The sequence below is a fragment of the Lissotriton helveticus genome, chromosome 7, assembly GCF_964261635.1.
Source record: "Lissotriton helveticus chromosome 7, aLisHel1.1, whole genome shotgun sequence".
In the NCBI taxonomy this organism is placed as follows: Eukaryota; Metazoa; Chordata; class Amphibia; order Caudata; family Salamandridae; genus Lissotriton; species Lissotriton helveticus.
Genome location: NC_136068.1, coordinates 29516716 through 29530700, shown reverse-complemented (window position 1 = coordinate 29530700; position 13985 = coordinate 29516716). Strand labels below are relative to the sequence as shown.

Sequence of the window (13985 nt, the reverse complement as noted above, 5' to 3'; positions counted from 1 at the left end):
ACCCCTGGCCCGCCAATCAATACAACATCCTTGCTAAATTTCTCAATCCCCATTTAAATATCATCTGGAACCTTTCCCTCAGATTGGGCTGTTATCGGGATGCGTGGAAACAAGCGTTTCTTTTGCCCATTTTAAAAAAAGCCAACGCCTACCCAGAATCCCATTGCAATTATAGACCTATCTCTCTTTTACCTGCTCCTGCTAAGGTTTTAGATAAATTGGTCTAGCAGCAAATGATGGGCTTCATTGAGAATAATAGCCTCCTTCACGATTCTCAATCCGGCTTCCGTCCCGGCTAAAGTACGGAATCAGCCCTTATTGAAATGGCGGGCTCTATACGCTGGCCGGTCGACGGAGGTTCCAAGGCGGTATTGGTGCTGTTAGACTTGTCTGCAGCATTTGACACTGTCACCCATCCCATTCTTTTGAATCGTCTTAAAACCATTGGCGTGCAGGGCTCATTGTTGAACTGGATATCGTCCTTTTTATCTGACCGCACACAGCAGGTCCGGACCCATCCGTTCATTTTCCCAGTCAAACCACTTAAATGGGGTGTGCCGCAGTGCTCTGCTTTGAGCCCGATGCTTTTTAATATTTACTTAACCCCGCTGGCAGAATTGATTGCTATGTCTGGGGTCAAAATTATTTCATATGCTGATGATAATCAGCTTCTAATCACTTTTAATGCTGTGTCTGCTGCCACTTTTGATCCACTAAAAAATTGTTTCAAGAATATTGCGGCCTGTATGGACTGCAATTTCTTGAAACTCAATGCAGACAAGACCGAGATCCTATTTTTTAACCAACCTTCTCCCCTCTCTTCTAATCTGTGGTGGCCGGAGGAATTAGGCATTGCTCCGGCACCCAAGGACTCGGTCAGGAATCTGGGAGTCAGATGGGACAAACAGCTGTCCCTTGCCACACAGGTTCAAACGGTGGCTGCCGCCTGCTTTGGCAGGATTAAAATCATCAGGAAATGGATTAACTATCTGCCCAATGCAACCCGTAAAACTGTGGTCCACACATTGATAACTTCCCATTTAGACTACGCAAATGGTTTATACATGGGTCTCTCATTAGGTTTGCTCCGCAGACTGCAGACTGTACAAAACGCGGCTGCCCGCTTGGTATGCGGAATCCTACTTCGACAACATATCTCCCCGTATCTATGACTACTACATTGGCTACCCATGGCTAAGCAAATAGAATTCAAGGCGCTGACTCTCGCCTTCAGGGCAGGAAAAGGCCGAGGGCCGGTCTACCTTAGGAGGAGACTCCGTCCCTATTCTCAATCGAGATCTCTACGGTCCAATGACAAGCTCCTGCTCATCACCCCTCGGGTATCAAAAGCCAGATCAGGAGGTAAAACCTTAGAGGGAGGAACCACCCAATGCTGGAAAAAGCTACCGCTTCCGTTGCGTTTGATTCAGTCTAAATGTGAGTCTCGCAAAGCCCTTACGACCTGGCTATTTAGCCATCTTGATTAGTTACTGCTCTGTCTTCTGCCTCGTTTCCTGCCCACTATAGCGCCGGGACACCCCGTTGGGGTAGCTGTGAGCTAAATAAATGCCTATTATTATTATTATTATTATTATTATTATTAATAATAACTTCAGGAATTTTGCAATTTGAAATAGTTGACAAGATGTTTGTGATATTGCATAATTGTGCAAAAACATTTTATTGGAAAATTGATCTTTGAAAAAGTATTAGCAGGACAGGTCTCCAGCTAAATCATACATTTCTAGGAAGCCTATCTCACTGATTTTATGTAAAGACCACACCACTCCTGACTCAACCAGCATCAAGGTTGGCAACTTTGCACAACTCCACTGATGGACTTTAAATTTAACATACCTCTAATTTAAACATTTCTATAGTGTTGCTAAGATTTGCGATACATACTGTTTGTGATACGTACTGTTTTTGAAAGTCTTCCTTGTTTCTACAACATAGTTTGATAAATGTGTGTTTTTTTCTGCAGCTTGATGAGAGAGGAAGCAGATCAGACTACCTATTCTCAGACTCTAAAGTGCAATAATGTCCCCAGACTACCACAGAATCCAAGTTCAGCAATCACCAGACTATAGTGTGGGAACACATGTCATCTGATGAATTCCAAAAGAACAGCAATCCACTGGAAGAACGTTGTGCTGTGACCGAGAGAGCAAGAGGGACACCAGGTTACCACCCTCATATGGGCCAGACATGGAACACTCATCGTTCTGCTCATAAACCTGCGAATAGGATATGAGGGACTCTCTGTCACAGACACTTGATATCTCAAATCTGGGGAAAACAGCATTGTATCTCTTGTGGAATATAATCATAGTTTACCTCGATAGTAAAAGTCCCGAGCCACAGATCTACTCAATTTATAAGTATGGGTTTTTGCCCCATGTTTTCTTCTTGTCAGACCCTTTTGTACAGAAAGAACTATCCTTTCTACTAAATCTTGGCAGGTACTGAGAATATAGGATGCGCCTTGGTTTAGTTTCTTCCTGAAGGTTTGATTTACTGTTTACCACTTGTTGTCCACTTTAAATAGGCCAGATATTTTTTAGGACTCAGAGAACGGAAAATTAACAGCCCTTTCTCTTTTAAACAACATAGATAAATGCTGGAAACCCTCAGAACATGAAGAACTCCATCTTCTAAACATATGGTAGTAGATACATAATAAAACATACATATGAATATAATACTAAACCAAGCCCTTTAATAAATTAAAAGAGGTGGATGAAGTGACCGAGAAGGTCTTGAGAAAGAGATAATTATACCCAGCGGCATAAACAGAGAAGAAGAGTGTTATATATTTCTGTGGCAGTTCTTGATCGAGCTTTAGTGCTGCATTATGTGCAGTAAGCAGTTTGTACCTGAAATAATGCAATATATTGTAGTATACCATAAATTAAAGATACATGTAATGTAGTGTAATGTAACGTAATTTAACATAATGGGAAAGATTTGTACTACTAGTCTCACAGTTACATTAAGACACTCTCTTATATTCAATGACCTAAATCAATTAATCAAGCCTATCGAAGAAAAGCAGGGGAAAACATTTGTAGCAGAAGCCAAAAGGGTGTAGAGCAAACACAAGGGAAAATGTGTAGTGTGAACAAGAGACTGAGTCAAGCCCACTGTGTTACAGGGCAGTAGGAATGGGCTTAGCAGCTGCTAACTCACATGAATAGTTATGCATTTCTGTTGTATAAAAATATTCAGACATTTGCCAGAGAAATGTGTCCTTTTCCTGGCCTGCTGACACATCATTCAATCATCTCTTCCACCAACCCCAGCTATAGCATCTTACTGTCCCAATTCACCCTCTATCTGGACTCTTTTCCTGGCTCTCGCAGAAGTAACACCCAGAGGTTCAAGGTCTTGAGGTTCCTTAGTGCTCTTGGCTGTCCCAGAAGAAGATCAGTTGGCCTTTCCTTAATCAGTAGCAACTCTTTGGGCACATTGTATGCACAATACAAAACTTAAGGTAGAGGATGAGTAAGAAATACAGGGACATATGTCCACATCAAAGATTACTCAGAAGTAGACTGCCGTAATGGGTAGTCAGCACCTCTACGTTAGTAAAGCACAAGAAGGTCTCTAGTGATGGGGTCAGGGAGTTAAGACTATCTTTCTTTATTGCACAAGAGACACTTAAACAAAACGTTTTAAAATATGCACCTTCAAAAGAGACTGGAAAAGACATGCGTTTATCTTTTACTACCCCTCAAAAATATTTACAATTAATGCAATTAAAGAATACCAAAGTGCGCTACCTCCTCCAAAAACAAAAATATTATGGAAGGTATTCACTGTCAGGAAAGGCACACCACAATACCCTGTGGTCCCCGGAAAAAGAGAAGAAATACCATTTCATTTCTAAGCAGTCCCCACAAATCCATGGAAATATCCATCTTTCACAATCACTTTTCAGGAAGACCTCCTGAGATCACATTCCAATTTCACTTCCATATCATAAGCAACCTACACAAACATTCCCCGTGGGAAGCATCCTGCTTCTAATGCCTTATGTAGCCCAATTGAAATGGCTTTGTCTTTGTTGTGTCTTGTGAGTGACAGATGACAGGACCCTTTTTGTTCCTGATGGACTCAGTAGAACAGTGACTTAAGTGCGTAGGTGTGGGTGACAGACTTCATGATGTAGAATGCGCAGTTAACGGTTACATGCTGAGGAATAAAGACGTGTAATACCAATGAGTGGTGTGAGCATTTACATGCACCCGGTCTGGGGAAGGTGCTAAAGCTGGCAACGAGATAGGGGATTAGGTAAACCCCACAGCCTGAAGAACCAAGAGTGCTCTCCCAGAGAGCTTGCCCTGGTCTAGAAAACTGCTCGTGCGTGCCACATGTGCCTCAGTCGAAGTGAAAATCTATGGTTTGAGTATGTGGAGAAAAAGATTCACTCCACCTGGTGCAGGTCTGTCAAGAAAGTGAAGGCCTGACAGAAAGTTTGTTTGTCCTCGGCTATAAATTTGCTGGTAAATTTGGGACAAGAAATACTGCACCACAGCATAACATAGTGGTCATTTATACCGTACAACAATGCTAAAGACAGCAACCACCAGGTATAGAGAAGTGTATAGGCAGTGATAACTGAGTGTAAGGAAGTGCTAAAGGAGGAAAACATTTCTAACACAAAGAAACACTGAAGGCAGTAAAACAAAACCAGGTAGAACTCAAAGTGGTGAGAGTTGGGAAGACCCTGTGCAAGAAACACAACCGCTATTCCTCCGCCAAAGTAGAAGACAGTGCCTCACTACCAGAGAGTGATTGCGTTGACCCAAATGTTAGCACTCAGCTAATGCTTAATGAAGAAGCTGGTGAAGACGTTGCCTGAGCGAGCTCTGGTCTGGACAGCAGAATGTTCCACAGGTTATGATGCTGCCGCGTTCTTAAAACCTCCGCCAGAAGACAGAATATTGGCAACAGATCAAAACTTTTGATGATTTCATTGATGCACTGAATGAAGCCTATGACAAAAAGATCATTAAATATCTAAAGGACTCAGAGGGTGAAGGTGTAAAAGAAACGATCAAGAAAATAGTATACCATCCAGTGATGAAGTGGAGTACCATCAAATCAAAAAGGCGTTAAACACCAAGTTCAATCCAATGTCAACTATGAAAGGTATATTTTCAACCAAGAAAGGCAGAAAGTTGGTGAAACGGGTGAGTTTGTAGAAAGACTTAATTAGTCAATCAAGCATTGCAAATTCAACAAGTTCAATGAAAAGAGGCCATGCAGAGTAATAGGTGGTTGTCTCTCCAATTCCTTCAGACAATGAATGCTGAAAGAAACACTCAGCTTGGAGTGAGTACTCCTGGCTGCGAGAGCGGAAGAAAGAGCTGACAGACAGCCAGCTAACATGGAGGCTGGAGCAACCCAAAATTAATCAGTGCTGAGTGTAAAAGCAAGGTGAAATACAAGGGAGAAGGCCGTAGAGCAGTGTCTCCAAAGAAAAAGAAGTTGTGTTTTCGATGTGGATTTTCCTTTCCACATGAAGGTAAATGTCCCGCCATTGGGCAGATATGCAAAGAACACAGTAAAGAGAACCATTTTGTAATGGTTTGCAAAATGAGGGAAAGATCAAGTGTGTCATGCTGAGAAAACAATATGGATGCCAGAAAGTTCCACATACGTTCCACCCACTCTTATTAGGTCAAGCAGCGACATCAGGTAAGGCAAGTAAAAACTGAACAACATTCCCTGTAATCAAATTCCTCGTCTAAAAGTTTGTCACTATCATTGCCAAGCAACAGTGAGGAAAATGCTTGTGCCATGTGAATGTTGACCACTGGATAACATTCACATGTTGAATTAGCTTCTTGCAGGCAAGAGTGCCAGTACACTCAAGATCGACAAATGACATTGCAAGATTCAATTGGACACTTTTCCAAAATTACACTGAAGGTGAATGGGTGCTCCATGCCATTTATCATTGACAGTGGCACGTTGAAAAACATAATGCCAGCAAAAAAGTACAATGAACTGTCTCCAGTGCCCCATTTAACCCACTTGAAAACCAAAATGTATACATGGATTGCTTTGACGCCACTGCAAAGTCAAGGGTCATTTATAACAACTGTGAAGCATAAAAAGGCGAAATGACAAGCACCAATTCATGTCCTGCAAGGCACTTTTCGGAGTGCATGTTTATTCAATTTCAGCACTGCTGCAACATGGTGCAAATTTCCGTAAACTACAACATAAATGCCGATCATGAGATAGTGAATACGTTTCCATCCTTGTTTTATGGACTGGGAAGACTTATGACCATGAAAGTGGAGCTTAACATAAGTGAAGACATGCTTCCTGTTGCTCAACTACATAATTGAATTGTGTTTCATTTACAAGAGGCTGTTGAGAAAGAACTTGAGACATTATTATTGCTTGACACCATTAAGCAATCTAGGAGTCTAACGCCATGGTAATCGTCCATAGTGGTAGTGCCAAAGTAGGATAGTGGTGGAGCCGTGCGCATCTGCCTGCATAGAAGTGCTTCAAGCTTACAAGGTGAATGAAAGTGAATGAAATCCAGGTTGCATATTGCTAACATTATTATGCAGCTGAATGGAGCTAAAGTCTTTTCCCGCCTTGATTTGTACAAAGGGTACCACTAACTCAAACTGGAGGAAAATTGTGTGTACATTACTACCTTTTCGACTCATGTTGTTTTATTTAGATATACAAGACTACATTTCATAGTGTCATCCACTGAAGAACTCTTTCAGGATGTCTTTTGTCGTATAACACAGCCAGTCACAAATGCTTTCAATTAGAGTGATGACATACTGATCTGATTTTTGGGGCCACACAAAAATAACACGATAAATCTCTTACACACATGTGTCGCATACTTGCTGATGCAGGTCTCACTTTAAATGCAGAACAGTGTGAATTTCATAAAACGAAACTCAAGTTCTTTGGTCATATCTTTTCTGATGGGGGAATGATTCCAAATCCCAAAAAAGTACAAGCCTTGTCCTCCACTTCTCCCCTACAAGATGTGACTATGCCACAATCCATTCTTGATATAGCCAGTTACTTTTCAAGGTATATTTGTGACTTTGCCACTGCTGGTACCTCTTTGAGAAACTCGCAGAAACTATGTTCTATTTTGATGGTCGCAAGGATTTTAACAAACCTTCCGGAAAATCAAGCATGCAATTGAGAACGCTACTAAAATGGCATATTTTGATCTGAAATTGCAGACGGAGATTGTTGTTGACGGAAGCCCAGTGGGGCTGGTGCCATCCTTGCCCAGAACACTGGACATCTCAATGCTCAAAGACACATTATGGCTTATCCTAGCCAGATTTTGTCATAGACAAAACATGCCTATTCACAACCAGAAATAGAAAGACTTGCTGTTGTGTGTGCTTGTGAGCATTTTCATGTGTTCCTTTATGGAAAGCATTTCACGGTTGTCACTGACCACCAAGCCTTACTCTCCATTTTCGGAAACCATAAAGCCGAAATGCCCCCTCGCATTGCGAGGTGGAGGTTGCGACTGCAGGAGTATGACTATAGGATTGTGCATATTCCAGGAAAAGATGAAAACCCTGATGACTACTTCTCACATGTACCAATATTGTGTACCGATACCGATTCTAAAGCAACTGATGCTCATGTTAACTTCATCCTAAAATCCAGTATCCCTGCTACACTATCACGAGCACTGACAGAGATTTGCTAATACTCAAAGACACTATTGCACATCAATCTTGGAGAAACCTCTTCATGATGACCTTGAATACCAGAAATTCAAAAATGTGCAGGAAGAATTTTCAGTTACTCCAGAAGGCATGATCTTACGAGGGTCGAGAATTGTCATACCCGAACTCTGAGATAACAAATCATTGAACTAGCACATGAGGGACAAAGTGGAGTTGTTGCTACTAAATGAGCTGTATGGGTCCGAATATGGTTCCCTCTCCTTGATGAGAGAGTTGAAAAGGAATTAAGGGCCTATTATTTGTGCAACTGCTTGTCATCCAAAACAACCCCACATCTGTTAAACATGCCTGATCTTCCAAAGCAGGCATGGAAGAAGATTGCAATTGATTTCTTTGGACCCCTTGACATCTACTAGTTATTATTGATGAATATTCCCATTCTCCCCTTGTAGAAGATCTGTCTGCAACTACTCATGACAGAGTCATGGAGAGATTAGAAAGAATTTTTGCAACATGGGGTGGTCCTTTAATTTTGAAATCTGACAATGACTTGCCATTCAATAGTTGTGAATTTAAAGATTTCTCACCCATCTGAATATCAAGCATCAGAATAGCACAACTCTATGGCCACTGGCAATGGTGCTGTCGAGAGAAGTCCAGTACGTGAGATTCTTTGCATTTTGAGCACCTGCCTTGACATTCGCCAACTCCAGACACCAGACGTGAGACATCTCCACCTGAGAATCCTGAGAGCCCGATGACGGCACCAGTGTCTCTCTCACCAGGGCCAGTCATGGACACTTTTCCTGTATCCCCACAATCTCACATGACAAGATCTGGGTTATTTATTCAGGAGTTATGATGTATATATGTATTATTTGTACTTTTTATTTAACAAAAGGGGGAGATGTAGTGTCTTGTGAGTTTGAAATGATGGGGACTTTTTGTTTCCTGATGAACTCCGTAGAACAGCGACGTAAGTGCTTGGGTGTGGGTGATAGAATTCATGATTTAGAATGTTCAGTTAGTGGTTACACGCTGAGGAATAAGGATGTGTAATACCAAGCTCAGTGTGTGGCGTGATCGTTTACATGTACTCAGACTGGGGTGGACGCTACAGTCGTGTTGTGACCTTACATCAATAACATGTTCCAAATGCCCCACACTTACTCTATCTGAATAAATGTTACCCTTTGTTAACTGGCTAAAAACCAAAGTAATTAAATTGATTCATTGCAAACAGTAAGTTTTAATCAGTATGTTTAGGACTGCTTTTATTTTTCCCAAATACAATTATTTCATAGTGTTTTTTTAAATTATCTGTTATTATATGTAGTAGGACCCTCTGCCCATGCTCTTCAACACTTTATTTTCCTATTTTAATCACTGCTGACCACATAGATGCGTTTAGAATTTTGTTACACTCCCATCACTAACGTCGGCTCCCACCTCTTGTTTCTGAGATTTTTAGGTATCAAATTCTAGGCTCGAATGAAGTGATTCAAATACCTTACATTGTAGCAACCCTAATGTTACATCATCATTGTTCCTTTTACAAGTTCATGAAATATCAACACAACTAAATGATTGGGTGGTCTTTATTCAAATTCTTTATTGGACAATGAACAAACAACAATGCTGCAAAGTTTAAAGAACGTTTTGTTTTTATCGCTATGGTCAACGTTTGATTCATCAAACAGCCAGCAAATGGCGAATGTATAATTGTACACAATCCAGTGTGGCCACCACCATCCAAAGGATGTGCAGTGATTCAGACAAAGTGATAATCTCATTAACACTGTGAAGGAAAATGTGGTTGTTATTCCTGTATCAGGAGATGATATCAGAGTTTCAGGTATAGTCTGTCCCTAGGATGAGGAATCAGAGTGAACGTTAATGTCTTTTTTTTTCTGTACTTTTTTTGGACTCCATTTTACGGCATTACTGAAACCGATCTTAAAATGTTTAGGTTTTAGGAAGGGAAAGGATGCACTGTTTTACCATCTTTTGTTAAATGTTTTTGAAGTGTGTCATGGGGTCGGTGCCTTTCTAAAACCTGCTGTGAGGTCAAGGAGATCAAGGGAGGGGTCAGAGGATGTGCTGACCTGTCTGCCCCTTCTTCTGAGGGAGGCTTTGGCTGACTGTTTGCTTGTCCCATTGGCACATTGGCGTTTGTGGATGTGGGTTGCTGCCATCTGATAAATTTGATACATTTTAATCTCTGTAATTTTAGATGTATCTTGTATCAGTTTTGTTATTTCTTGATGCTTTTTATCCTTGTGTCTTTTTGCCTATGCATATGCTGAATAAAGAATTATTGACAGACTGACTGACATGATTCTCTTTCCCAAATAATGCCACAGGGCATAGGATATGCAGTGATGCAGGCACCTTGATATTTTCTTAAATCTGTCTGAAGATTTTTTTTATATATTCCTCTACCACAGGAGACAGTATCAGACTTTCAGAAACATAGTGCCCATGTACCATCATCAAAATAATAACACTTTATGCCACAGATTAAATTATGAGATTGCAGCAAAGAGTGAAAAGTATGAGAATGGTGGGCGTATATACCTGGCAAAGGCCCCAACAACAGGAAAAAATCCATCTGTAGCACCAACTGATGTCAAATATTAGCATTTCCAGGACGACACAATCTCTTGTCGAGGTAATTCATCTGTAGTTGAGGTGCATTGTTGGGTGGTGCAAATAAAGTTCCAGTTGTTGGAAGTGCAGCTGATGTTGCAGCAGGTTCAATCATTGACGATGTTGATTGCAGTATGTCGGGTTCTGATCTTGAAGTTGGTTGTAAAATTGGAAGCTCAGTAGACTCAGAGGTTCCTTGGACCAATGATTTAAACTTGGTTGATCTATTCTTGGGTAGGTCAAGAATAGGGAGGGCATGCTCGACTAATCTGGAGGCGATGGTGTCAGTGTTGGGCCAGTGAACAGAATCAACCACATGATGCTTCTTTATGTGATTTATCGTAATCAGGTACATACATAGGTACCGCAAAGAGCATTTTGTATAGCATACAGTGATTTAGTTCCCATCCAGTCAAGTTATTAAGTGCTTGCTGAACCCTATGCAGTCCCCCCTCACCATAGATTCCCTCTGCTACGTCCTGCTCAGCGACCTCAAGTTCCATGTCCATGACCCCAATGACAGTCCAGTTCTCTAGCAGTCAAGGCTTGTTTTACCTGACCATTTTCTCGCCTAAAGAGCATTTTCTATTCAGAGCGAAAAGGGTGAAAAAATAGTAGTTGGAGAAAACCAGACTATTGTCTGAAAGAACGGTATGAACTGCTCCCATCACTACTATCCACTGCAAATCTTTTATGACCGCATACGCAGAAGCAGCCTTTTGTGGCCACACCTACATAAATCTAGAGCATGAATCGACCGCAATCAATATACAGGTATATTGATTGGCTACTGGCAACAGGTCAACATGGTTGACGCAAACAATTTGAAAGGGTTTATCAGATATTGTTTGGGAGGTAGAGGCCAGGGGCGGCTGGTGACATTTTACAGTGGTGCGGCGCAAACTGATTTTCAAGTGCGGGCCCCAGGCCACTCAGGCCGGCGGCGACCCCCCTTCCCCCCCAACCCACATACACAACACTCAAAGAAATGTATTCACACACACATACACACAAACACATCCATTCACAACACTCTCCACCAAACATTCATGCATACACGCACACTCTTACCTTGTTGCCGGTCCCGGTCCGCGCCACCTCTGGGCTCTGCTCCCCACACGTCACAGGCTCACAGCGCCCCTGGCCAATCCTGGCGCCAGGGGCACAGGTACCTTCTCGCCCGCAGCACGCCCATTAGGGCTCCTGATGGGCATGCGCAACGCCGCAAAAACACAAGTGCGCATGCGTGGGCACGGGTAAAAATTCAGCCTCCGTCTCCACGCATGCATACTTGTGTTGCCGCCTGTACAATGTCAATCAATCAACATGACGCCCGCACGGCGGTCTGACGTCATGTTGATTCATTGACATGATTGTCATGAGGGAGCTGCGGGCGGCGTCGGGCAGGGGGGCTACGCCCCCACGCCCCAATGGACCAACCGCGCCTGGTAGAGGCTGGTTTTGCAGCAGTAGAATGCTTAATTTATTTACAAACATTACATTGCTCTACATTTCTTCGCAATCTTTGGTAAATATGACCACCTTATTTGTTTCTGTAGCATTGAAGCCATAGCACTGATGTCAGTATGAGCAGAAGCTAACCCTTCATGAGCTGCACTGATTAACTCTAACCTAACTTTGTCATAGCTTATATGACTATTCCCAATCCCAGGTATAACAACTATAAAAATGTTGTCTTTGGTGAGGTAAAGCACATTTTAGAAGGGAAACCATAAGGAGTTGTCCCCTTTCAATGTTGCTTACACTTCTACCATTATATATACATAAATCTTTGCTGGAGATTTAGTTACGGAAAAAATGATGGACGGATTGCTGAATAAATCATACATTCACTTCCAGTCAAGAGATTTGGGTTAAATACATATTTCTTTTGCTCACCAGGCCACCCCAATTTAGACCCAGTCATATGCAAATCAGTCGTGACCCTGTGCCTCATGGGAACAGTCCAGACTTAACTGCCAAGCCGGGTCCTCCCTGGACTGGAAACAAGCATCCTGGGACCGGTTTCCTAGGATGCTTGTTTCCAGTCCAGGGAGGACCTGGCCTGGCAGTTTGGGCAGGACTGTTCCCATTGGGTGCAGGGTCAAGACTGATTTGCATATGGCTGGGTCCAATCTGGCATGGTGAGCAAAAAAACGATGGATTTATACTTTTCATTTTACATATGACGCTAAAATGTCGACGACGTTTCGATGCCTATTGTGAAATGAGTGGAATCATCTTCAGGCGGTGCCCAATATCAAGGGACATATGGTCGGGTACTCAATTATCTGAGCATTTTCCAAACCAGGGCAAGAAAGCCTCTTCATAGGAGACCGGACCGATCGTGTCTCATTCCTGGTTGGGTTGCTCGATGGCAATTCTGGGCTCAGATGGGCGGGGAAAAAGCTCAGATAATTGAGTACCCGACCATATGTCCTTTGATATTGGGCACCGCCCCCTGGAAATAAACAATGTTTGGACCTAAATCTGGCCAAAAATTGCCTAAAGATTTTCAAGACAAGCTTTATTCTCTGTCCTGAAGATGATGCCACTCATTTCACAATAGGCATCGAAACGTCGTCGACATTTTAGCGTCATATGTAAAATGAAAAGTATAAATTGTATACAATGATGCTTCTAAAATGTATTTTTGTCTGTTCACTGAACTACTAGTATACAGACCGCCTTGTTCGTTCTAACCCCATCCCCTTGTTTTGTCTTGTCCCCTGTGGGTTGCTGGCTGCACCCACTGTGTAAAAAAATCCTCTTTATTCTTGCTTATCACTTTAATTAAAATTCCTGTCCGGCTGGACAAAGGTCATACATACTATTGAGCGTATGTCTATCATTTTTGCGAAAGATCCCTGAACTACTAGGGACCCCTGTTTTTTGTAATACGTTACTGCCCAAGGTCCCTAGTGCTATACCTTTGGGTTCCCTTGTTTTGTATAAAAAAATCAGAATGATATGTAGCAATGCATTAACAACAAATGTGACCTCACCCCCAGTGTTAGGGACACACCTAGCGAGGAGATGTTGTTTGACCGCTGCCCTGCAGTTTTTTTAATAGGAGTTTGCATCACTTTCAATAAACAGATGCACCAAATATGAGGTTTAAAAAACAGAAATCCAAATGAGAAATAATCTCCTATAAGTTAATTGCTTGATAAACATGCATCAGACAGGAAGTCCCTAACTGATCTGAAGGAGAGGCCTAGTCTTGCAATAGAAGTCTCAGTAACTGTAGTCTCTTGACAGTGTCATCCAAAATTACTCAAGGGTGCAAATTATCTGTTTGTTTTCTAAGCTTTCTCGATTCGCAGTGTTTGGTTTTCTAGACCCCCTGGCACCAAGGACTCAGTCAATGCTCTAACCCAAATAAAAATAAAAACAACATTTGTACTGCAACCACCCCACAACCCACTGAGCAATATTTAAACGAGATGTGTTTTAGGTAACAATAAATCACATGAGATATTACAAGGATAGTTAGTAGAAACTCCAAATCCTCTTTAATTAAAGAATAGCACACTCAGGGACACTAGAAAATGAGGAATGCATTTTAAAGATTTATTTTAGAATTAAAAAACCTAGTCTAATGCGTGCAATATTAATTGTAACCACAATAAA

General features: G+C 41.9%; 1 long non-coding RNA gene across 1 annotated transcript in view; it reads left to right on the top strand.

The window, feature by feature from the left end:
• LOC144766589 (uncharacterized) overlaps positions 1 to 2182 on the top strand; it is a 51142-nt gene extending 48960 nt beyond the window's left edge. Inside the window, exon 5 of the long non-coding RNA XR_013597852.1 lies at positions 1985 to 2182. This is a non-coding gene — a long non-coding RNA (uncharacterized LOC144766589). The remainder of the gene's footprint in view (positions 1 to 1984) is intronic.
• Positions 2183 to 13985: the final 11803 nt, after the last annotated feature.